Here is a 27,369-nt window from a genome sequence, read left to right on the forward strand (position 1 = left end):
GCGACCTGCGCAGCGCACTGATCCGAAGGCAGGAGCCAGGTGCTTCTCCTGGTCTCCCATGGGGTGCAGGGCCCAAGCACTTGGGCCATCCTCTACTGCACTCCTGGGCCACAGCAGAGAGCTGGCCTGGAAGAGGGGCAACCAGGACAGAATCCGGTGCCCAGACCAGGATTAGAACTAGGTGTGCCGGCGCCGCAAGGTGGAGGATTAGCCTGTTGAGCCATGGCGCCGGCCACATAGGTACAATTCTAAGAATATAATATTGCCTTCCTGTCTCCACTTTCCTTCGTTTTTTCTTTCTTTCCTTCTTTTTTTTCATTTCCTTCCTCCCTCCCTCCCTCCCTCCCTCCCTGCCTTCCTTCCTTCCTTCCTTCCTCTCTTTTTCTTAAATTTTTTTGTTCTTTTTAAGATGACATACTTTTAATTTACTTTATACTCAAGGCTTAATGCTCAACAATTTAAACAGGTAAAAAGTAAAAAGATCCTAGTTCAACAGGCATATAGGTCAGGGCTATAAACAATTATCAAAAAAGTTGATCATTTTACTCATATAGCATAAATTTTAAAACAATAACAGGTCGCCGGCGCCGTGGCTCAACAGGCTAATCCTCCGCCTTGCGGCGCCGGCACACCGGGTTCTAATCCTGATTGGGGCACTGGATTCTGTCCCATTTGCCCCTCTTCCAGGCCAGCTCTCTGCTGTGGCCCAGGAGTGCAGTGGAGGATGGCCCAAGTGCTTGGGCCCTGCACCCCATGGGAGACCAGGATAAGTACCTGGCTCCTGCCACCGGATCAGCGCGGTGCACCGGCCGCGGCATGCCAGCCGCAGCGGCCATTGGAGGGTGAACCAACGGCAAAAAAAGAAGGACCTTTCTCTGTCTCTCTCTCTCTCACTATCCACTCTGCCTGTCAAAAAAAAAAACAAACAAACAAACAAACAAAAATAACAGGTCATTAAAACTATAGTAGTATATCATTCTTAATCATTGGTTTAACAAAATATACACCAAAGGTTGATGAAACAATATTTGCAGCAATACTGACACACAGGCATTTTCTTCTTTTTCTGATTTTTAAAATTTTTCTTTTTCTTTTTTTAATCTTTTATTTATTTATTTTTTTAACATTTATTTAATGAATATAAATTTCCAATGTACAGCTTATGGATTACAATGGCTTCCCCCTCCCATAACTTCCCTCCCACCCGCAACCCTCCCATCACCCTCTACCTCTCCCATTCCATTCACATCAAGGTTCATTTTCAATTCTCTTTATATACAGAAGATCAATTTAGTATATATTAAGTAAAGATTTCAACAGTTTGCACCCACATAGAAACACAAAGTGAAACATACTGTTTGAGTACTAGTTATAGCATTAAATCACAATGTACAGCACATTAAGGACAGAGATCCCACATGAGGAGCAAGTGCACAGTGACTCCTGTTGTTGACCCAACAAATTGACACTCTAGTTTATGGCACCAGTAACCACCCTAGGCTCTCGTCATGAATTGCCAAGGTTATGGAAGCCTTCCAAGTTTGCTGACTCTGATCATATTTAGACAAGGTCATAAAAGACAAGGTCATAAAAGACAGGGTGAGGATAGTAACCAATGATCCTAAGAGTGGCATTAACCAGGTCTGAAAATTTATACAGTATTAAGTGGGGAAGAGGACCATCAGTACACACAGGTTGGGAGTAGAGCCATTGGTGGTAGAGTAGAGGTTATGATTACGAAGGAATGAGGCCCAAGTGCGCTAGACAGGGTCTAGAACAAAGGACAGAGACATTATTAGAGGAGCTAAGAAAGGTGCTGTCTAAGCTACAATTGAGTTTTCTGATTGAGAGGCAAATAGAACCTGACACTAGGGACTTGATAATATCTGGTGGGCTTTAGGCCTTGTAAGTTAAGAGGCCCAGACCTATCTATCTCTTCACATGGGGTACATCCTAAGGGAGGTGTGAACCTCCTAGGGGAAGGCACTCTGTTGACTTTCATTACTTGGCTGGCCTGGGAGGAGAGCTGGCCAGGTAAAGGCAGGTGACATCTCTAACAAGAAATTTACAGTTCTGCCTGCAATGTTGCTGACCATACTTGGCCGTCCCCTCAGCTGCAGTGGTCACTTTGGAAGTTGGGCTGAGTGAAGGGCTTTTCAGCTTAGAGCCAATAAGATCTGTGGCTCTGACCTGGGCATCCTTCGACTCCAGGGCAGGTCCATTTCCAGTGATCCAACTCTTGGCAGAGCTGCCAGGGCTCTTCACAAGCTGACTTCTGCTGAAGCCCAGGCTTACCACATTGAAAGCCATTGCAGTGGACTGGCCTGTTGGGTCTCCTTGAGGGCAGATCACTGTACAGATCAGCCATTAATAGGCCTGCCACCCATTGCTTCTGATGCCTAGCTTTCTTTTCCTCCTGGTTTTTGTTCAAGCAGACCAGAGAATGCAAGTCAAGGGAGTGCCCGTGTCCCATCTCTAATCTTCGGTGGCCTGAACTACAAGTCTGTAGTCACAGGCATGTTCTGTAGTAGTTTTTCTAAGGTAGACAGTGCCCATGAGGAAAATTATATTCTCACTTTAAAACTTTCTTTCCCTTTGGTCTGAAAGGGAGGTTTTGTCTACTTACTGTTTACTTCGCTGATGGCGAAGTAAATCTAGCTATTAGATTATTATTTAAGCTCTTATTTTGGCTATGTTATTACAGAAAAATGTTAGCCATCTCTTTTATAAGGTCTAAAGATTAAATTGTGTGTCCTACAGATTCCTTCATAATAGAATTAGTTTCCTACGTTGAGGAGAATAGAGAAATGAAAGAACAAGTTGGGCTTAGAATAGAGAAATGAGGGAGCAAGTCCTAGATCCCTTGCTGACAATAGCAATATCACATGAATACTTAGCAAACAGTTTCAACCATTAGATAACAACTTAAGAAAACATTTACCAGAAGGACCAATGCCTTCTATAAATTTTAAGAATCATGTATTTGAAAACACCTCTTAAATATCTAACATGGTGTAGTTTGTTTAACCAGTAAACTTAAGCACAACCATATAAAATGTTTTTAGTTCCTTTCTACCAACAAGTTTAAAACATATGATGCAGAGATTCAGGTCACACGAATTAAAATGTATCATTGATTAATTTTAGCAGCTTAAATTTATGGACAATCTTATCTATAAGCCAATTAAAATAAAATCCTTAATAAAATTTTCCCATGTGGACATACAATATGTACACACATATAACATAATAGACCAATATAGCAATTTTATAAAAGCTTTTATAATCTTTAACTCTTTTTGTAGATTGCCAATTGATTTGAATTGCTTTTTGTTTTTAGTCACCTCAGTTAACCATACTTTCTCTCAGTTGGTACTGTTAATACATTATTGGCTTCATCTGTTTACAGAGCCATCCCAAAGTACTGAATACAATAGAAGTGGCTGGAAAAAGTCCATAGGAACCTATAGGAGGACAGCTAAACACAGAACCAACAACACTTTAGTTTTATGAGCAGCAAATCATATATAACTGTGGATGACAAAAGACTTTAAGTTGCCATGTTTAAAATTATAAACTCATCAACCAACAAGAGGCACTTGCTTACTTCACAGTATTTTTGAAAGCACCTGTAGGATTTTACAAGTATTTAACCCTTTAGGCCTCTGGGGCTTTCTCATTAAGAGAACTATCATATCTAGTAACACAAGATCATTAGACTTTTTAATTCTCAAACATTTGTATTAATAGCATTTTCCATTATAGAAACTTAAAATTTAGTACCACGTCACATCTTGACAGTACTTGTAATATAATCCAAATAGCCTGATTAGTTGGTGTCTCTATAAATGAGAGACATAATTCGATTTTTTCAGTGGGGCCAACGTGGAAAAACTAAAATCCAAGATTTACTGGAAACTTTAGAGTCCAGATTGTTTGGAACTTTGATTTTTTGAATGCCTGTCAAGAACACCAAGAAGGCTCAAAATCCAAAATACCTGGTTGAAATAAGATTCCTTAAAATCATGCCATAATATAGACCAAATTTGATCATTGTTACAAGGTGATCATTCAAATCTTTGAAAATAAGCACATATTTAAATAACCCATAGCTCTTAATAAAAATTCAGCTGTTTTTGAGCAATTAGAATTTAACAGACAGCAAGAGAACATAGTAGATTACTTTAACATATTGCTTTAACAGAGCATCAGAGTTTAATTCTATGCCAAAGAGAAATTGAGCTTCCTGTGATCTTTTGCTGTGAGGTTTCCTTCCTTTACCATCTTTCATATTGATGACCATGTTTCTCTGTTTCTGTGTGTAACATATCTTTAAGCATCTTTTGTAGGGCAGGATGAGTGGCAACAAATTCTTTCAATATCTGTTTGCTATGAAAAGTCTTTATTTCACCTTCATTCACAAATGAGAGCTTTGCAGGATATCATATTCTGGGCTGGCAGTTTTTCTCTCTTAGTACCGGGGCTATGTCTTGCCATTCCCTTCTAGCTTGTAGGGTTTCTGATGAGAAGTCAGCTGTGAGTCTAATTGGAGATCCCCTGAGAGTAATCTGACGTTTCTCTCTTGCACATTTTAGAAACTTTTCTTTATGTTTCACTGTGGTGATTTGATTACAACATGTCGTCGTGAGGATCTCTTTTGGTCATGTTTATTAGGGGTTCTACAAGCTTCCTGTAATAAGATTTCTCTGTCCTTCTCCAAACCTGGGAAATTTTCTGCTAGTATCTCACTAAAAAGGCCTTCTAATCCTTTCTCCCTCTCCATGCCTTCAGGAACTCCTAGAACCCGAATGTTGGGTTTTTTAATAGTATTCTGTAGATTCCTGACAGTATTTTTTAAATTTCTGATTTCTTCTTCTTTTCTTTGATTTGACTGTTTCCTTTCCTGTTCTCTGTCTTCTGATTCCGATATTCTCTCTTCTGCTTAACCCATTCTGTTTTTAAGTCTATCTAATATGTTTTTCATTTGATCTATTGACTCCTTCATTTCATTATGATTTCTCATCACTATCACGGTTTCTTGTTCCACTAGTTGTTTCATTTCATTTTGATTCCTCCTTAATATTTCATTTTCACAAGATTTTCTATCTTGTCCATTAAGGATTTCTGTAGTTCAAGAATTTGTTTTTGAGAACTTATTAATGTTCTTATCAATTTTTTGAGATCCACTTCTTGCATTTCTTCTATCTCATCATCTTTATAATCTTGAATTGTGGTGTCTTTTTCATTTGAGGGCGTCATAGTGTCTTCCTTGTTTTTGTTACCTCGGTTTTTGCGTTTGTTGTTTGGCATGTTGGAGATATTTGGTTTCTTCACTGTGGTGTTTTTTCTTGTTATACTATGGCTCTAGGTTAAATGGACTGTCTGCTTTCGATGTAGCCTCAGAGGCTTGAGATGAGTGTGGCCTGAAAGCTGTTTGGTTCCCAGGTTTGAGGGTGTGTCAAAGATGACACTCCCAGGTTAGGCGTAGTAAATCTTTCTTTCATTTTTTTTTTTTGATTCAAAAGGGAAGTAATTCCACACAGCTGAATGGAATTGGAGGTAGTTAGCAGGCTAATGATATACCCACAGGAGGCAGGGTTCGGAAACTCTTTTCCAAGGACCACACAGGGAATCTCTGCTGCCCTTGGTGTGGGCTCCAATTCTCCTGCAGTCTCCCACTGGGTTGCCAAGTTAGATCCTAATCTCCTGTTATTTCACCCCTCTCCCCAGAGTCAGGTTTTTCTGCTAGGCTCAGGGTCGGTGCAGACCTGAGGTCACCCTGCTTATGATGTATGTCCAAAATGGTGCCTGCTCTTTGTGTTGCTAGCCTTTGAATGGTGAGCGGAGAGAAACTCGTGTCCGTATCGGCCACTTTTTTTTTCCTCTCTCTCTTCTAGTTAGCCTGGTGAACTTTTCCCCACGGAGTTTCAAGCCTTGTTCCCTCTAGTCTCCTCTTTCCACTTTCCTGCTGGTGTCTCGGGCTATTGAGGTTCTGCTCACCTCGCGTTCCAGCGCTGGTGTGTTGAGTCTGCCACTGGTGTCCCGAACTTGGGCTCCCACGCTCTCCACGCAGCTCCACTGTGAATCACTAGTTCCGGAAGAGTTTCCTCTGTTGTTTCTTCCCCTACTCTTCCTTGAACCTGCAGTATCTCCACTTTTATTAAACTGTCTCTCCCCCGGACTAATAGTGTGCTCCCTTCCTATTCTGCCATCTTGCCCATTCCCAACTTCATTTTCTTAACCAAAATTTTTTTTCTTTTTCTTAATTTTAGCTCCCATATATAGTGATAATAAGTGTTATTTACCCTTTTGTGTTGGCTTATTTCACTCAACTTGATGTTCTCAAGTTGCATTCATTTTGATGCAAATGGTAGAGTGTTGTTCTTTTCTTTATAACTGAATAATATTCAATTTTCTTTATGCATTTCATCTGATGATGGATATTTTGGTTGATTCAATAATATTGCTGTTGTGGATACTGTTATAAACATGGTGCTACACATATCTCTTTGATACAATGTGTTCATATGTTTTGTATATATTCCCAGTTGTGGTATTGCTGGATCAAATGGAAAGTATATTTCTAGTTTTTAAAGAAATGTCAACATTGTTATCCACAACAGTTGTACTAATTTACATTCCCAGGATCAATGTATTTTTTTTATTAAACTTTTATTTAATGAATATAAATTTCCAAAGTACAGCTTATGGGTTACAATGGCTTCCCCCCTCCCATAACTTCACTCCCGCCCACAACCCAACCCTTTCCCGCTCCCTCTCCCCTTCCAATCACATCATGATTCATTTTCAATTCTCTTTATATACAAAAGATCAGTTTAGTATATATTAGGTAACGATTTCAACAGTTTGCCCATCTAGCAACATAAAGTGAAAAAACTACCATTGGAGTAATAACTATAGCATTAAAAAACAATGTACAGCACATTAAAGACAGAGATCCTATAAATAGTTTTTAAAATTAATTAATTTTCTATGCCATTTCCAATTTAACACCAGTTTGTTTTTTTTTCATTTCCAATTCTCTTTATATACAGAAGATCGATTCAGTATATAATTAGTAAAGACCTCAACAGTTTGTACCCACACAGAAACACAAAGTGTAAAAATACTGTTTCAGTACTAGTTATAGCATCACTTCACATTAGACAACACATTAAAGACAGATCCCACATGGGGTGTAAGTACACAGTGACTCCTGTTGCTGACTTAACAATTTGACACTCCTGTTCATGGCGTCAGTAATCTCCCTAGGTTCTAGTCATGAGTTGCCAGGGCTATGGAAGCCTTTAGAGTTCGCTGACTTTGATCTTATTCTGATAGGGTCATAGTCAAAGTGGAAGTTCTCTCCTCCCTTCGGAGAAAGGTACCTCCTTCTTTGATGGCCCCGTTCTTTCCACTGGGATCTCACTCACAGAGATCATTCATTTAGGTCTTTTTTTTTCCATGATATCTTGGCTTTCCATGACTACTATACTCTCATGGGCTCTTCAGCCAGATCCGAATGCCTTGAGGGCTGATTCTGAGGCCAGAGTGTTGTTTAGGACATCTGCCATTCTATGAGTCTGCTGTGTATCCCGCTTCCCATGTTGGATCTTTCTCTCCCTTTTTGATTCTATCAGTTAGTATTAGCAGACACTTGTCATGTTTGTGTGATCCCTTTGATTCTTAGACCTATCAGAGCCATCAATTGTGAGCTGAAATTGATCACTTGGACTATTGTGATGGCATTGGTACATGCCACCTTGATGGGATTGTGTTGGAATCTCCTAGCACATTTCTAACTCCACCATTTGCGGCAAGTCCTATTGAGCATGTCCCAAATTGTACATCTCCTCCCTCTCTTTTTCCCACTCTTCTATTTAACAGGGATCACTTTTCAGTTAAAATTTAAACACCTAAGAATAATTGTGTGTTAATTACAGAGTTCAACCACTAGTACTAGAACAACAACAACAACAACAACAAATACTAAAAAGGATAAAGTATTACATTGTACATCTAAAGTCAGGACAAGAGCTGATCAGTTCATTGTTTCTTATAGCGTCCATTTCACTTCACAGGTTTCCCCTTTGGTGCTCAGTTGTCACCGTTCAGGGAAAACAAATGATATTTGTCTCTTTGGGACTGGTTTAATTCACTCAGCATGATGTTTTCCAGATTGCTCCATCTTGTTGCGAATGACCGGGTTTCATTGTTTCTTACTGCTGTATAGTATTCTATGGAGTACATGTCCCATAATTTCTTTATCCAGTCTACTGTTGATGGGCATTTGGGTTGGTTCCAGGTCTTAGCTATTGTGAATTGAGCTGCAATAAACATTGAGGTGCAGACAGCTCTTTCATTTGCCAATTTAATTTCCTTTGGGTAAATTCCAAGGAGTGGGATGGCTGGGTTGTATGGTAGGGTTATGTTCAGGTTTCTGAGGAATCTCCAGACTGACTTCCATAGTGGCTTAACCAGTTTGCATTCCCACCAACAGTGGGTTAGTGTTCCTTTTTCCCCACATCCTCTCCAGCATCTATTGTTGGTAGATTTCTGAATGTGAGCCATTCTCACCGGGGTGATATGGAACCTCATTGTGGTTTTGATTTGCATTTCTCTGATGGCTAGTGATCTTGAACATTTTTTCATGTGTCTGTTGGCCATTTGGATTTCCTCTTTCAAAAAATGTCTATTGAGGTCCTTGGCCCATCTCTTAAGTGGGTTGTTTGTTTTGTTGTTGTGGAGTTTCTTGATTTCTTTGTAGATTCTGGTTATCAACTCTTTATCTGTAGTATAGTTTGCAAATATTTTTTCCCATTCTGTCGGTTGCCTCTTCACTTTCCTGACTGTTTCTTTTGAAGTACAGAAACTTCTCAATTTGATGCAATCCCAAATGTTAATTTTGGTTTTGACTGCCTGTGCTGCTGGAGTATTTTCCAAGAAGTCTTTGCCTGTGCCTATATCTTGCAGGGTTTCTCCAATGCTCTCTAATAATTTGATGGTTTCAGGTCGTAGATTTAAGTCTTTAATCCATGTTGAGTGAATTTTTGTGTAAGGTGATAGGTATGGGTCTTGCTTTAAGCTTCTGCATGTGGAAATCCAATTTTCCCAGCACCATTTATTGAATAGACTGTCCTTATTCCAGGGATTAGATTTGGATCTTTGGTCAAATATAAGTTGGCTGTAGATGTTTGGATTGATTTCTGGTGTTTCTATTCTGTTCCATTGGTCTATCCATCTGTTTCTGTACCAGTACCATGCTGTTTTGATAACAACTGCCCTGTAGTATGTCCTGAAATCAGGTATTGTGATGCCTCCGGCTTTGTTTTTGTTGTACAGGATTGCTTTGGCTATTCGAGGTCTTCTGTGTCTCCATATGAATTTCAGCATCATTTTTTCCAGATCTGAGAAGAAGGTCTTCAGGATCTTGATGGGTATTGCATTGAATGTATAAATTGCTTTTGGGAGAATAGACATTTTGATGATATTGATTCTTCCAATCCATGAGCATGGACGATTTCTCCATTTTTTGGTATCCTCTTCTATTTCTTTCTGTAAGGTTTTGTAGTTTTCATCGTAGAGATCTTTAACGTCTTTGGTTAAGTTTATTCCAAGGTATTTGATTGTTTTTGTAGCTATTGTGAATGGGATTGATTTTAGAAGTTCTTCCTCAGCTGTGGCATTGCCTGTGTATACAAAGGCTGTTGATTTTTGTGCATTGATTTTATATCCTGCTACTTTGTCAAACTCTTCGATGAGTTCCAGCAGCCTCTTAGTAGAGTTATTTGGGTCCCCTAAATAAAGAATCATATCATCTGCAAAGAGGGATAGTTTGAGTTCTTCCTTCCTGATTTGTATTGCTTTAATTTCTTTTCTTGCCTCATAGCTCTGGCCAAAACTTCCAGAACTATATTGAATAGCAGTGGTGAGAGTGGGCATCCCTGTCTGATACTAGATCTCAGCAGAAATGCTTCCAACTTTTCCCCATTCAATAGGATGTTGGCCGTGGGTTTTTCATATATTGCTTTGATTGTATTGAGGAATGTTCCTTCCATACCCAGTTTGTTTAGAGTTTTCATCATGAAAGGGTGTTGTATTTTATCAAATGCTTTCTCTGCGTCTATTGAGAGAATCATATGGTTTTTCTTCTGCAGTCTGTTAATGTAGTGTATTACGTTGATTGTTTTGTGAATGTTGAACCATACCTGCATACCAGGGATAAATCCCACTTGGTCTGGGTGGATGATCTTTCTGATGTGTTGTTGCATTCTATTGGCCAGAATTTTATTGAGTATTTTTGCATCTATGTTCATCAGGGATATTGGTCTGTAATTCTCTTTCAATGTTGCATCTTTTTCTGGCTTAGGAATTAAGTTGATGGTGGCTTCATAGAAAGAATTTGGGAGGATTCCCTCTTTTTCGATTGCTCTGAATAGTTTGAGAAGAATTGGAGTTAGTTCTTCTCTAAATGTCTGGTAGAACTCAGCAGTGAATCCATCTGGCCCTGGGCTTTTCTTTGTTGGGAGGGCCTTTATTACTGTTTCAATTTCTGTGTCAGTTATGGGTCTGTTTAGATTTTCTATGTCTTCCTGGCTCAATTTAGGTAGGTAGTATGTGTCCAAGAATCTGTCCATTTCTGCTAGATTTCCCTGTTTGCTGGCATACAAGTCCTTGTAGTAATTTCTGATGATTCTTTTTATTTCTGTGGCGTCTGTTGTTACGTTTCCCTTTTCATCTCAGATCCTATTGATTTGGGTCTTTTCTTTTCTTTTTTTAGTTAGTTGGGCCAATGGGGTGTCAATTTTGTTTATTTTTTCAAAAAACCAGCTCCTCATTTGGCTGATTTTTGTAATGTTTTTTTGGATTCAATCCTGTTGATTTCTTCTTTGATTTTAAATATTTTTCTTCTCCTACTGGGTTTGGGTTTGGTTTGCTGCAGATTTTCTAGATCCTTGAGATGCATTGAAAGCTCATCTATTTCGTGCCTTTCCAATTTCTTGATGTAGGCACCTATTGCTATAAACTTTCCTCTTAACACTGCTTTTGTTGTATCCCATAGGTTTTGGTATGTTGTGCTGTTATCCTCATTTACTTCCAGAAAATTTTTGATTTCTCTTTTAATTTCTTCTGTGACCCCATTGTTCATTCAGGAGCATGTTGTTCAATCTCCATGTATTTGCACGTGCTCTAGGGATTCCTGAGTTGCTAATTTCCAATTTTATTCCTTTGTGGTCTGAGAAGTTGCATGGTATGATTCTAATTCTTTTGAATTTGCTGAGACTTGCTTTATGGCCTAGTATGTGGTCAATCCTAGAGAGGGTTCCATGTACTGCTGAGAAGAATGTAAAGTCCTTAGATGTAGGATGAAATGTTCTGTAGATATCTGTTAGATCCATTTGGGCTATAGTGTCATTTAAATCTACTGTCTCCTTGTTGATCTTCTGTCCTGATGATCTGTCTATCTCTGAGAGTGGAGTATTGAAGTCTCCCAGTACTATTGTATTGGGGTCTAAGTCTCCCTTTAAGTCCCTTAACAAGTCTTTTAAATAAGCTGGTGCCCTGTAATTAGGTGCATATACATTGATAATCGTTATATCTTCCTGTTGAATGGATCCCTTAATCATTATATAGTGCCCCTCTTTGTCTCTCCTAACAGTTTTTGTGGTAAAGTTTATGTTGTCCGATATTAAGATGGCTACGCCCGCTCTCTTTTCATTTCTGTTGGCATGGTATATCTTTTTCCAGCCTTTCACTTTCAGTCTGTATGGATCATTGTTGGATAGATGGGTTTCTTGTAAGCAGCAAAAGGATGGTTTTTGTTCCTTAACCCAATCAGCCAATCGGTGTCTTTTAACTGGACAGTTCAAGCCATTAACATTCAATGTGACTATTGAGAAGGAGTAACTTTGCCCTGCCATTTGCCAAAGATATTTTCTAATATATGGTTTGAGATTCCTGTGATCTTTTGCTGTGAGGTTTCCTTCCTTTACCTTCTTTCATATTGGTGACCGTGTTTCTGTGTTTCTGTATGTAACACATCTTTAAGCATCTTTTGCAGGGCTGGATGAGTGGCGACACATTCTTTGAATTTTTGTTTGCTGTGAAAGGTCTTTATTTCGCCTTCATTCATAAATGAGAGCTTTGCAGGATATAATATTCTTGGCTGGCAGTTTTTCTCTCTTAGTACCTGGGCTATGTCTCGCCATTCTCTCCTAGCTTGTAGGGTTTCTGAAGAGAAGTCAGCTGTGAGTCTAATTGGAGATACTCTGAGATTAATCTGGCGTTTCTCTCTTGCACATTTTAGGATCTTTTCTTTATGTTTCACTGTGGTGAGTTTGATTACGACGTGTCGTGGTGAGGATCTCTTTTGGTCATGTTTATTAGGGGTTCTATGAGCTTCCTGTACTAGGATGTCTCTTTCCTTCTCCAAACCTGGGAAATTTTCTGCTAGTATCTCACTAAAAAGGCCTTCTAATCCTTTCTCCCTCTCCATGCCTTCAGGTACTCCTAGAACCCGAATGTTGGGTTTTTTAATAGTATCCTCTAGATTCCTGACAGTAGTTTTTAGATTTCTGATTTCTTCTTCTTTTCTTTGGTTTGCCTGTTTCCTTTCCTGTTCTCTGTCTTCTAATTCTGATATTCTCTCTTCTGCTTCACCCATTCTGTTTTTGAGGCTTTCTAATGTTTTTGTCATTTGATCTGTTGAGTTCTTCATTTCATTATGGTTTCTTGTCACTATCACAGTTTCATGTTCTACTAGTTGTTTCATTTCATTTTGATTCCTCCTTAATATTTCATTTTCACGAGAGAGATTTTCTATCTTGTCCATTAAGGATTTCTGTAGTTCAAGAATTTGTTTTTGAGAACTTCTTAATGTTCTTATCAGTTTTTTGAGATCTGCTTCTTGCATTTCCTCTATCTCTTCATCTTCATAATCTTGGATTGGGGGGTCTAGTTCATTTGGGGGCATCATAGTGTCTTCCTTGCTCTTGTTACCTCGGCTTCTACATTTGTTGTTTGGCATGTTGGAGATAATTTTTTTTTTTTTTTTTTTGGCTGTGGTGTTTTTTTTTTTTTTTTCTCGTTATACTATGCCTCTAATTGGGCTGTCTGCTTTGATGGATCTTTAGAGGCTGTGGTGGGTGTGGCCAGAGAGCTCTGCTTGATTCTTCAGGTTTAAGGCTGTGCAAAAAGTGACTCTCCTTGCTCCTTGCTGGATCTCTCTCTCTCTCTCTCTCTCTCTATTTTTTTTTTTTTGACTCAGTTGGGAAGTAATTCCGAATGGCTGAGTGGAATTGAGGGTAGTTGAAATCTGGCCTCTGTGAGTATTCGTTTGAACTACCCCTGGGACCACACACAGAGTTTATGCAGCCCTCAATGTGTTCTCCAGTTTCACCTTAGACCCAAAGTTACTTAGTTTGTGTACTCATTGCCACTTTACATATGTAAAATGGTGCCTACTCTCTGTTTTGCTCAAGTGGAGGGAGGGGCCTCTGCCTTTACCCACTAATGTCTCGCGTTTCTGGGGCTTTTGTCTTACCTCCCGTTGGTTCCCGCGCTGGGGAGATTCTGTGGCTCGTCTCCCGCGGTTGGTTTTCCACGCGGTGGGCTCCTTGTCGGTCCTCTGTGTCACATCCACTAGATCTGGAAGCGTTTCCTCTGCAGTTTTTTTCTTGAGTCTTTTCCTGAGCCAATGTATTTTTTTAAAGATTTTATTTACTTATTTGACAGATAGAGTTACAGACAGTGAGAGAGAGAGATAGAGAGACAGGTCTTCCTTCTGTTGGTTCACTCCCCAAATGGCTGCAACAGCCAGAGCTGCGCTGATCTGAAGCCAGGAGCCAGGTGCTTCTTCCTGGTCCCCCATGCGGGTTCAGGGGCCCAAGCACTTCTACTGCTATCCCAGGCCACAGCAGAGAGCTGGCTGGAAGAGGAGCAACCAGGACTAGAACCGGCGCCCATATGGGATGCTGGCACAGCAGGCGGGGGATTAATCTAGTGTGCCATGGCACCGTCCCCTAGTGTATGGTTTTTGTAATACACATATCTCATGTACTTTATGAAGACTCCTTATATGCAAAGGATTTCAAATTTTTTTGCACTCCAAAAAGCTTATCTTTCATTTTCTATGAACTTTTGAAGTACCCTCATATTCCTCTGATGCCATCTGAATTTTTCCTACACAGATTCATTTTTATATAATTTATCCACTCTGCAGTGTTTCCTTGACCATCTGATTTTTTAAAATGAGCTGCTCAGAGTTCCTAAAATCCCAGTGTGAAGAAACTAATTAAGTATGTCTCTTACCGATTCTTTGTCTATACGGCTCCCTTATAATTCTTTTCCAGTAACTATTCTAAAACTCACTAATCATTTAATGGAAGTGTGATGGGAATGAAGTGGATTTTATTTAATTGCTAGAGGTTAGCACTACATGTCTATAGCAACTATGTTAGATTTAAAAGCCCTACAAGACAGCAAAGGTCAATTTGTGTGAAACCAATTAGTAATCAGTGCTACTATTTGGACTTTATTGTCTCCTCTTTAAAATGAAATTTTTGGATAAGATGTATTTTTATATTCTGATCACTATGTAATTTTTTGTCTTCTTTGATAATAAATTAATCATTATAATGTCTTTTGCATTATTTTGTTGAGCTACTTTTATTCAAATATGCTTTACATAAAATAAAATTAATTTTTCCAATTATTTATTAAATTGAGAGAGAGAAAAAGAGAGAGAAACAGACAGATAATACAGAGAGATGAGAGAGTTCCCACACATTTGTTCCCTTCCCAAACAACTGAAATGGCTGACACTGGGCTTGAACTGAAGCAGGCAGCCAGAAACTCAATCCTGTTCTTATACACAGGTTGCAGGAACTCAATTACTTGAACCATTACCATTATCTCCCAGCATCTGCATTAGTAGGAAGCTGGAGTCAGGAGCTAGAGCTGGGAAGACAGCTCAAGTACTCTAATGTAGGATATGGACATCTCAATTGCAAGACTAAATATTCACACTCCCAATTTATCATTTTAAACTTTTATTTAGTAAATATAATTTTCCAAAGTACAGTTTATGGATTACAATGGCTTTCCACTCCCCCCATAACTTCCCTCCCACCTGCACCCCTCCCATCTCCCGCTCCCTCTCCCATTCCATTCACATCTTATATTCAGAAAATCAATTTAGTATATATTAAGTAAAGATTTCATCAGTTTGCACTCACACATAACATAAAATGTAAAATACTGTTTGAGTAGTAGTTATAGCATTAATTCACATTGGCCAACACATTAAGGACAGAGATCCCACATAAGGAGTGACTCCTGTTGTTGACTTAATAATTTGACACTCATGTTTATGATGTCAGAAATCTCCCTAGGCTATAGTCATGAGTTTCCAAGCCTATGGAAGCCTCTTGAGTTCGCTGACTTTGATCTTATTTAGACAAGGTCATAGTCAAAGTGGAAGTTCTCTCCTCCCTTCAGAGAAAGGTACCTCCTTCTTTGATGGCCTTTTCTTTCTACTGGGATCTCACTCACAGAGACCTTTCATTTAGGTCCTTTTTGTTTTTTTTTTTTTCAAAGTGTCTTGGCTTTCCATGCCTGAAATACTCTCATGGGCTCTGCAGCCAGATCCGAATGCGTTAAGGGCTGATTCTGAGGCCAGAGTGCTATTTAGGACATCTGCCATTCTACGAGTCTGCTGTGTATCCCACTTCCCAGGTTGGATAGTTCTCTCCCTTTTTTATTCTATCAGTTAGTATTAGCAGACACTAGTCTTGTTTGTGTGATCCCTTTGACTCTTAGACCTATCATATGTGATCAACTGTGAATTGAAATTGATCACTTGGACTAGTGAGATGGCATTGGTACATGCAATCTTGATGGGATTGTATTGGAATCCCCTGGCACATTTCTAGCTCCACCATTTGGGACAAGTCTGATTGAGCATGTCCCAAATTGTACATCTCCCTCTCTTATTTCCACTCTTCTATTTAACAGGGATCACTTTTCAGTTAAATTTCAACACCTAAGAATAAATGTCTGTTAATTACAGAGTTCAACCAATAGATTTAACTAGAACAAAAAAAATACTGAAAGGGATAAAATATTAACAAAAAAGGAAACCTGTTGAAGTGAAAGGGACACTATGAGAAACAGTGACCTGATCAACCCTTGTCCTGACTGTTTATATACAATTTATCATTTTTAAATGTGGTGTATGAGGTATATTGATGTAGCTAACATTCCAATACAAATATAGGGTATCTCCATTCTCCATAACCCCCCTTATGTACCTTTGCAATCAAACCTTCCCCATAATTGCAGTCATTGGTAGACATTGATTTATTGTTTGTGCATATAGATTTTTCTTTTCATATAATGAAATCACAATATGTAGTAATGTGCCTGTATTCTTGACTTGGTACAATGCTTTAGAGATTCTTCCATGCTCTTGTCTGTATTAATAATTTGTTTCTTTTTGTGGCTGAGTATTAATATATTGTATGCATATCCTCAATTCTTCATTCACTCACAGGTTGATAGATATTGGGCTATTTCCAGTTTTTGGTGACTATGAATATAGCAGCAATGAACATTCATGTAAAGGTTTTTGTCTAGATGTATGTTTTTATCTTTCTGATAAAAATTCCTAGCTGTAGAACATTGGGTTTTATGATAAATCATGTCTGACTATTGGCAGGTAGTGCACATTTTATCCAACAATTTGTATTTTCAATCTTTTGACTCTTAAGAATTATGGTGGTTGTATAATGATATCTCACTTCGGTTTGGATAACGATTTCACTAATGATAATCATGCTGACTCTATTTATGAGCCTATTTGCTCTTCTTATATCTTTATTCAGTGAAATATCTGTTCAATTATTTGCCCGTTATTTTTTTTAAACCTGCTTATCTTATTATTGCATTCTTCATATATCCTTGATACAGTTTTTTTCCCAAAGAAATCATTTATTTAATGAGTACAAATTTTGTAAGTACAACTTTAGGATCATAGTGATTCTTCCCATGATACCCGTCCTCCCACATCCCATCTCCTCCTCCCTCTCCCATTCCCAGTCCCATTCTCAACAACAACAGCAAATAATAAAAAACTGTTCCTTGACAGTAAAGGCAAGGGCTATTCAATTCATTGCTTCTCAAAGCATCAATTTCACTTCTGCAGATTTCCTTTTAGGTGCTCTGTTAGTTATCATAGATCTGGGAGAACAGATGGTATTTGTCCTTTGGGACTGCTTATTTCACTAAATATGTTGTTTTCTATATTCCTCCATTTTGTTGCAAATGACCTGATTTCATTTTTTTTTTACTGCTGTTTAGTATTCCATAGAGTACATATCCCATATTCTCTTTATCCAGTCTTCAGTTGACAACCATTTAGGTTGATTCCACATCTTAGCTATTGAGAATTGAGCTGCAATAAAAATGGGGGTGCAGATAACGCTTTTATTTGCTGATTTCATTTTCCTTGGGTAAATTAGTAGGAGTAGGGTTCCTGGGTCATATGATAAGTCTATATTCAGATTTCTGAAGTATCTCCAAACTTACTTCCATAGTGGTTTTCATTCCCGCCAACAGTATATAAAGGTACCTTTTCCCCCACATCCTAACCAGCATTTGTTTGTTGATTTCTTTTTGAAAGCCATTTTAACTTGGATGAGGTGAAACCTCACTGTGATTTTGATTTGATTTGATTTGCAGGGTTTCCCCAATGTTCTCTAGTAATTTGATGGTATCAGGTCATAGATTTAGATCTTTAAACAACTTTGAATGCATTTTCATGTAAGGTATAAGGTGGTGGTCCTGCTTCATACTCCTGCATGTGGAAATCCAATTTTCCCAGCACCATTTATTGGAGAGACTGTCTTTGTTCCAGGGATTGATTTTAGCTCCTTTGTCAAATATAAGTTGGTTGTAGATGCTTGGATTGATTTCTGGTGTTTCTATGCTGTTTCACTGGTCTGAGCATCTGTTTTTTGTACAGTACCAGGTGGTTTTGATTATAATTGTCCTGTATAATGTCTTGAAATAGATATTGTGATGTCACCTTAGTTTTTGTTGTATAAGATTGCTTTAGCTATTCAGGGTCTACTGTGCATCCCTATGAATTTCACCAACATTTTTTCCATACATGAGAAGAATGTCCTTGCTATTTTCATTGGTATTGCATTAAATTTATAAATTGCTTTTGAATTACTGATTCAATTTCTGTCATGGTAGTGGGTCTGTTTAGCTTTTCTGTGTCTTCATGGCTCAATTTAGGTAGGTTGTATGTGTCTAGGAATTCTAGGTTTCCCTTTTTGCTGGCACACAGCTCTTTGTGGCAATTGCTAATGATTATTTTTTATGTGGTGTCTATTGTTACATTTCCTTTTTCTTCTATAATTTTATTGATTTTAGTCTTCTTTCTCATTTTTTTTGGTTATTTGGGCCAATAGTGTGTCAATTTTATTTATTTTTTTCAAAAAACCAGTTCTTTGTTTAGCTGATCTATTGTATTTTTTTGATTCAATTTTGTTTATTTCTTCTCCAATTTTAATTATTCCTTTTCTCCTATCAGTTTTCGGTTTGGTTTGCTGTTGTTTTCTTAGATACTTGAGATGCTTTGACAGCTCATGTATTTGATGCCTTTCCAGTTTCTTGATGTAGACACCAATTGCTGTAATCTTTACTCTCAACACTGCTTTTGCTGTATTCCGTAAGTTTTGATATGTTGTATTGATGTTTACATTTGTTTCCAGACATCTTTTGATTTCTCTTTTGATTTCTTCTATGATCTGCTCTTCATTCAGGAGCATGTTGTTCAGTCTTGATGTGTTTGCATATGTTCTAGAGATTCCTGAATTGCTGATTTTCAGCTATATTTATTACCTTGTGGTCTGAGAAGATGCATGATATATGATTCTAATTTTTTTGAATTTTCTGAGACTTGCTTTATGGCCTGGCATGTGGTTAATACTAGTGAAGATTCCATGCACAGGTGATAAGAATATACATTCTGCAACTGTATGATGAAAAGTTCTGTAGAAATTGGTTAGATCCCTTTGGTCTACAGGTCAATTAACTCTGCTGTTTCACTACTGATTTTCTGTCTGGTTGATCTGTCCATTGTTGAGATTGAGATATTGAAATCCCCCATTACTATTGTATTTGAGTCAATGTCTTCCTTTATATACCGTAACATCTATTTTTTAAAATTAAAATCAAATTTATTTTGGTTAAAATATTTTCAAATCCATGAATAATCTTTTCCTAATTGTCCTAATATTATATACATAATATTTTCATAGCAAGAATCTTGAATGAACTTCTTTCAAACTACTTAGAAATATAAGCAATCAATTTTTGTGCAAAAAATAAGCTTTATCTTTTATTTCTTTTTTATTTTATTTAACAAATATAAATTTGGAAAGTATAACTTTTGGATTATAGTGGCTTTTCCCCCCCATAACCACCCTACCACCTGCAACCATCCCATCTCCCACTCCCTCTCCCATCCCATTCACATCAAGATTCATTTTCAATTATCTTTATATACAGAAGATTAATTTAGTATTTACTAAGTAAAGATTCAACAGTTTGCACCCATGGAAACACAAAGTATAAAGTACTGTTTGAGTACTAGTTATGCCATTAATTCACATAGTACAACATATTAAGGACAGAGATCCTACATTGTGAGTAAGTGCACAGTGACTCCTGTTGTTGATTTAAAAATCGACACTCTTATTTATGATGTCAGTAATCACCCTAGGCTCTTGTCATGAGTTGCCAAGGCAATGGAAGCCTCTTGAGTTCACCAGCTTCGATCTCAGTTAGACAAGACCATAGTCCAAGTGGAAGTTCTCTCCTCCCTTCAGAGAAAGTTCTTTCCTCCTTCTTTGATGGCCCATTCTTTCCACTGGGATCTCCCTCACAGAGATATTTCATTTAGGTCACTTTTTTTTAGCCACAGTGTCTTGGCTTGCCATGCCTGAAATACTCTCTCTCATGGGCTTTTTAGCCAGATCTGAATGCCTTAAGTGCTGATTCTGAGAACAGAGTGCTGTTTAGGACAGCTGCCATTCCATGAGTTCTGTGTATCCCACTTCCCATGTTGGATCGCTGTCTCCTTTGTAATTCTATCAGTTAGTATTAGCAGACACTAGTCTTTTTATGTGACCCCTTTGTCTCTTAATTCTATTATTATGATCAATTATGAACTGAATGTGATCACTTTGACTAGTGAGATGGCATTGGTACATGCCACCTTGAGGGGATTGGATTGGAATCCCCTGGCACATTTCTAACTCTACCATTAACGGTAAGTCTGATTGAGTATGTGCCGAACTGTACATCTCCTCTCTCTCTTATTTCCACTCTTATATTTAACAGGGATCACTTTTCAGTTAAATTTGAACACCTAAGAATAATTGTGTATTAATTAAAGAGTTCAACCAATGGTATTAAGTAGAAAACAAAAATACTAAAAGGAATAAAGTAATAAGTTGTTCCTCAGCAGTCAGGACAATGGCTGATCAAGTCATTGTTTCTCATGGTGTCCATTTCACTTCAACAGGTTTCCTTTTAGGTGCTCAGGTAGTTGTCATCAATCAGGGAGAACATATGATATTTGTCCCTTTGGGACTGGCTTATTTCACTCAGCATGATGTTTTCCAGATTCCTCCATTTTCTTGCAAAAGGCCCGGATTTCATTTTGTCTTTATTGCTGTATAGTATTCTATATAGTACATATCCTATAATTTCTATATCCAGTCTACTGTTGATGGGCCTTTAGGTTGATTCCATATCTTAGCTAATGTGAATTGAGCTGCAATAAACATTGAGGTGCAGACAGCTCTTTCATTTGCCAATTTAATTTCCTTTGGGTAAATTCCAAGGAGTGGGATGGCTAGGTTTTATGGTAGATTTATATTCAGGTTTCTGAGGAATCTCCAGACTGACTTCCATAGTGGCTTTACCAGTTTGCATTCCCACCAACAGTGGGTTAGTGATCCTTTTTCCCCACATCCTCGCCAGCATCTGTTGTTGGTAAATTTCTGTATGTGAGCTATTTTAACCAGGGTGAGGTTAAACCTCATTGTGGTTTTGATTTGCATTTCCCTGATGGCTAGTGATCTTCAACATTTTTTTCATGTTGGCCATTTGGATTACCTCTTTTGAAAAATATCTATTGAGGTCCTTGGCACATCTCTTAAGTGGGTTGTTTGTTTTGACGTTGTGGAGTTTCTTGATCTCTTTGTAGATTCTGGTTATTAACCCTTTATCTGTTGCATAGTTTGCAAATATTTTTTCCCATTCTGTTGGTTGCCTATTCACTTTCCTGACTATTTCTTTTGCATTACAGAAATTTCTCAATTTGATGTAATCCCGAAGGTTAAATTTGGCTTTGACTGCCTGTGCCTCTGGGGTCTTTTCAAAGAAGTCTTTGCCTGTACCTATATCTTGTAGGGTTTCTCCAATGTTCTCTAATAATTTGATGGTGTCGGGTCATAGGCTTAGATATTTAATCCATGTTGAGTGGATTTTTGTGTAAAGTGTAAGGTAGGGGTCATTTGCATGTGGAAATCCAGTTTTCCCAGCACGATTTGTTGTATAGACTTTCCTTGCTCCAGGAATTGGTTTTAGATCCTTGATTAAATATAAGTTGGCTGTTGATGTTTGGATTGATTTCTGGTGTTTCTATTCTGTTCCATTGGTCTATCCATCTGTTTCTGTACCAGTACCATACTGTTTTGAATGTAACTGCCCTGTACTTTGTCCTGAAGTCTGGTATTGTGATGCCTCCAGCTTTGTTTTTGTTGTACAAGATTACTTTAGCTATTCAAGTTCTCCTGTGCTTTCACATGAATTTCAGCCTCATTTCCAGATCTGAGAAGAATGTCTTTGGTATTTTGATTGGTATCACATTGAATCTATAAATTGCTTTTGGGAGAATGAACATTTACATTTTGATGATATTGATTCTTCCAATCCATGATCATGGAAGATTTTTCCATTTTTTTGGTATCCTCTTCTATTTCTTTCTTTACAATTTTGTAATTATTATCGTAGATGTCTTTGACATTCTTGGTTAAGTTTATTCCAAGGTATTTGATTGTTTTTGTAGCTATTGTGAATGGGATTGATCTTAGAAGTTCTTTCTCAGCCATGGCATTGCCTGTGTATACAAAGGCTGTTGAATTTGTGTGCATTGATTTTATATCCTGCTACTTTGCTAAACTCTTCTATGAGATCCAATAGATAGTAGTAGAGTTTTTTGGATCCTCTAAATAAAAAAATCATTTTATCTGCAAAGAGGGATAGTTTGACTTCTTCCTTCCCAATTTGTATCCCTTTAATTTCTTTTTCTTGCCTAATGGCTCTGGCTAAAACTTCCATTATCATATTGAATAGCAGTGGTGAGAGTGGGCATCCCTGTCTGGTATCAGATCTCAGTGGAAGTGCTTCCAACTTTTCCCCATTCAATAGGATGCTCAGGCCATGGGTTTTTCATAAATTGCTTTGATTGTATTGAGGAATGTTCCTTCTATACCCAATTTGCTTAGAGTTTTCATTATGAAAGGGTGTTGTATTTTATCAAAAGCTTTCTATGCATCTATTGAGATAAACATATGGTTTTTCTTCTGCAGTTTGTTAATGTGGTGTATCACATTGATTGATTTGTGAACATTGAGGCATCCCTGTATATCAGGGCTAAATCCTACTTGGTCTGAGTGGATGATCTTTCTGATGTGTTGTTGCATTCTATTGGCCAGAATTTTATTGAGGATTTTTGTGTCTATGTTCACCAGGAACTTTGGTCTGTAATTCTCTTTCTCTGCTGCATCTTCTTCAGGTTTAGGAATTAAGGTGATCCTGGCCTCACCTCATAGAAAGAATTTGGCAGGATTCCCTCTTTTTCGATTAGTTTCAGAAGAATTGGAGTTAGTTCTTCTTAAAATGTCTGGTAGAATTCAGCAGTGAATCCATCTGGTCCTGGGCTTTTCTTTGTTGGAGAGCCTTTATTACTGATTCAATTTCTATCTCAGTTATGGGTCTGTTTAGGTTTTCTATGTCTTCATGGTTCAATTTAGGTAGGTTGCATGTGTCCAGGAATCTAACCATATATGATAGATTTCCCTGTTTGCTGGCATATAACTCATTGTAGTAATTTCTGATTACTCTTTTTATTTCTCTGGTGTCTGTTGTTACATTCCCTTTTTCATCTCTGGTTTTATTGATTTGGGTCTTTTCTTTTTTTAGTTAGTTGAGCCAATGTTTTGTCAACTTTCTTTATTTTTTCAAAAAAAATCTCTTTGTTTTGCTGATCTTTTGTAATTTTTTTGATTCAATTCTGTTTATTTCTTTAATAATTTTAATTATTTCTCTTTTCCTACTAGATTTGGGTCTGGCTTACTGCAGTTTTTCTAGATCCTTGAGATGCATTGAAAGCTCATTTATTTGGTGCCTTTCAATTTCTTGATGTAGGCACCTAGTGCTATAAACTTTCCTTTTAATACTTCTTTTGCTGTATCCTATAAGTTTTGATATGTTGTGTTGTATGCTCATTTACTTCCAGAAAGTTTTTGATTTCTCTTTTTATTTCTTCTATGACCTACTGTTCATTGAAGGGCATGTTGTTCAGTCTCCATGTGTTTGCATGTGCCATAGGTATTCCTGAGTTGTTAATTTCCAGCTTCATTCCACTGTGGTCTGAGAAGACGCATGGCATGATTTAAATTCTTTTGAATTTTCTGAGACTTGCTTTGTGGCCTAGTATGTCATCAATCATAGAGTAGGTTCCATGTACTGCTGAGAAGAATGTGTATTCTTCAAATGTAGGGTGAAATGTTCTGTAGATATCTGTTAGATCCATTTGGGCTATAGTTTCAGTTACATCTACTGTTTCCTTGTTGATCTTCTCTCCAGTTGATCTGTCTATTTCTGAGAGTGTAGTATTGAAGTCCCCCAGTACTATGGTATTGGAGTCTAAGTCTCCCTTTAAGTCCCTGAGCATATCTTCTAAATAAACCAGTGCTGTGTAATTAGGTGCATATATATTTATAACAGTTGCATCTTCCTGTTAAATTGATCCCTTAATCATTATATAGTGTCCCTCTTTGTCTCTTTTAACAGTTTTTGTGTTAAAGTTTATTTTGTCTGATATTAAGATGGCTACACCAGCTCTTTTTTGGATTCTGTTGTAATGGTATATCTTTTTCCAACCCTTCACGTTCAGTCTGCATGCATGTTTGTTGGAAAGATGTGTTTCCTGTAAGCAGCAAATAGATGGGTTTTGTTTTTTAATCCATTCAGCCAGCCTGTGCCTTTCAACTGGAGAGTTGAGGCCAATAATATTCAATGTGACTATTGATAAGTAGTAACTTTGCCCTGCCATTTTCCCAACGATAGTTCTAATACATGCTTTGAACTTCCTGTGATCTTCTACTGAGAGATTGTCTTCCTTTACCTTCTTTCGTATTGATGGCCGTGTTTCTGTGTTTCTGTGTGTAACACATCTTTAAGCATCTTTTGCAGGGCTTGACAAGTGGTGACAAATTCTTTCAATTTCTGTTTGCTATGAAAGGTCTTTATTTCACCTTCATTCACAAATGAGAGCTTTGCAGGATATAATATTCTGGGCTGGCAGTTTTTTTCTATTAGTACTTGGGCTATATCTCACCATTCCCTCCTAGACTTTAGGGTTTCTTATGAGAAGTCTGCTGTGAGTCTAATTGGAGATCCTCTGTGATTAATCTGACATTTGTCTCTTGCACATTTTAGAATCTTTTCTTTATGTTTCTTTCTTTTTTTTTTTTTTTTTTTGACAGGCAGAGTGGATAATGAGAGAGAGACAGACAGAGAGAAAGGTCTTCCTTTTTGCCGTTGGTTCACCTTCAAATGGCTACTGTGGCCAGCGCATCACGCTGATCCGAAGCCAGGAGCCAGGTGCTTCTCCTGGTCTCCCATGTGGGTGCAGGGCCCAAGCACTTGGGCCATCCTCCACTGCCTTCCCGGGTCACAGCAGAGAGCTGGCCTGGAAGAGGGGCAACCGGGACAGAATCCGGCACCCCAACCGGGACTAGAACCCAGTGTGCCGGCGGCGCCGCAAGGCGGAGGATTAGCCTGTTAAGCCACCGCGCCGGCCTCTTTATGTTTCATTGTGGTGAGTTTGATTACAATGTGTCATGGTGAGGATTTCTTTTGCTCATGTTTATTGGGGATTCTTTTTTTTTTTTTTTAACAGGCAGAGTTAGACAGTGAGAGAGAAAGACAGATAGAAAGGTCCTCCTTCCATTGGTTTACCCTTCAATTGGCCACTACGGCCAGCAATCCGGGATTCTATGTGCTTCTTGTACTTGATGCCTCTTTCCTTCTCCAAACCTGGGGAATTTTCTGCTAGTATCTCACTAAAAAGGCCTTCTAATCCTTTCTCCCTCTGCATGCCTTCAGGAACTCCTAGAGCCTGAATGTTTGGTTTTTTAATAGTAGCCTGTATATTCCCAGCAATATTTTTTAGATTTCTAATTTCCTCTTCTTTTCTTTGGTTTGACTGTATACTTTCCTGTGCTTTGTCTTCTAAGTCCCATATTCTCTCTTCTGCCTCACTGATTCTGTTTTTAAGGCTCTCAAGTGTGTTTTTCATTTGTTTTATTGAATCCTTCATTTCATTTTGATTTCTCTTCAATATCTCAATTTCTTGTTCTACTAAATTCCTCATTTCATTTGATTCCTCCTTAAGATTTCATTTTTAAAGGAGAGATTTTATGTCCTGTCCTGTATGGATTTCTGTAGTTCATGTATTTGTTTTTGATAACTTCTAAATGTGCTCATCATAAATTTTTTGAAATCCATATATTGCATTTCTTCTATCTCTTCATCTTCATAATCTTGTATTGGAGTGTTATGTTCATTTGCGAGTGTCATGATGTCTGCCTTGTTTTTGTTTCCTCAGTTTCTGCATTTGTTGTTTTGCATTGTAGAGATATTCTTAGTTTCTTCTTTTTTTCTCGCTGTGGTGGCTTTTCTCATTATACTATGACTCTAGATTAAGTGGACTGTCTGCTTTTGGTGAATTTCTAGAGGCTTGTGTTGGGTGTGGCCAGAGAACTCTGTTCAGTTCTTCAGGGTTAAGGTTGTGCCAAAAGTGACAAGCCCAGATTTGGCATGGTAAATCTTCTCTCTCTCTCTCTCTCTCTCTCTCTCTCTCTCTTTTTATTCAGAAGGGAAGTAATTCTGCTCAGCTGAGCTTTTCTTGATGGCAGTCAGTGCCTGAGCACTAGCCCCAGTGAGTATAATATTTGTCTGCTCTGTCCCAAGGACCACACAAAGGATCTGTGCAGTCCTCAGTGTAAGCTCAGATTCCCCTGCAATGTCTCTCACGGTGAAGCCAAAGCCGCCCGAATTTCTGGTATTTCCCACCACGACTACTCACATCTCAGCCATACCGTGAGTTCTCCCACACACTCTCAGGTTTTTTTTTTTTTTTCACAGTCCTGGTTCATAAGTCCATACATTCACTAGGGCTTAATCTCCTGTTATTTCTCCCCACCAGAGTCAGGTTTTTCTGCTTGTCTGAGAGAGTGCGCAGTCCTGAGCTGGCACAGCTGTTACATATGTCCAAAATGGTGCCTACTCTAATTTCTTGCTCACCTTTGTAAGGTGAGTGGAGAGAGTGAATTGTGTCCCTACCAGTGCCCCCCCCCCCTTTTTTTTCTCTCCTCTAGTTAGGCTGCTGTACTTTCTCCCATGGGGCTTCAGGCCTCATTCCCTCTAGGCTCTTCCTGCTGCTTTTCCACCAGTGACTCAGGATTTTGCAGCCTCACCTCCCTTTCCAGCACTGGTACGTAGACTAGGCAGCTGGGGCCCTGAGCCATGGGCACCTGTGCCCTCCACATAGGTCCACTGTGTCCCAATAATTACAGAAGAGTTTCCTCTGCAATTTTTTCCATAACTCTTCCCTGAGTCTACAGCATGTCCACTTTTATTAAACTATCTTTTCCCAGACTATCAGTGAGCTCCTTCCCTATTCTGCCATCTTGGAGCCCTCTGCTTTGTCTTTTATTTCAGCTTTTCACAATCTTTTTTCAAATATCCTCATATGTGCAACATTTTCCAGCCTCTGAGGAGTCCAGGTTTCAGGAGGTCTCCATAAGAGGGAGTGGCAAAGCCTGAGCCACGTGAGGCCACTAGCAGGAGCAGAGCCAGGTGCCCTGTCATTAGGTGCATGAACTTTTAAAATTGTCACATCTTCCTGTTGAATTGATCCCTTAATCTTTGCATAGTGTCATTCCTTGTCTCTTTTACCAAGTTTTGTGTTAAAGTCTATTTTGTCTGATATTAAGATGG

Source organism: Lepus europaeus, chromosome 1 (genome assembly GCF_033115175.1).
Source record: "Lepus europaeus isolate LE1 chromosome 1, mLepTim1.pri, whole genome shotgun sequence".
Lineage (NCBI taxonomy): Eukaryota > Metazoa > Chordata > Mammalia > Lagomorpha > Leporidae > Lepus > Lepus europaeus.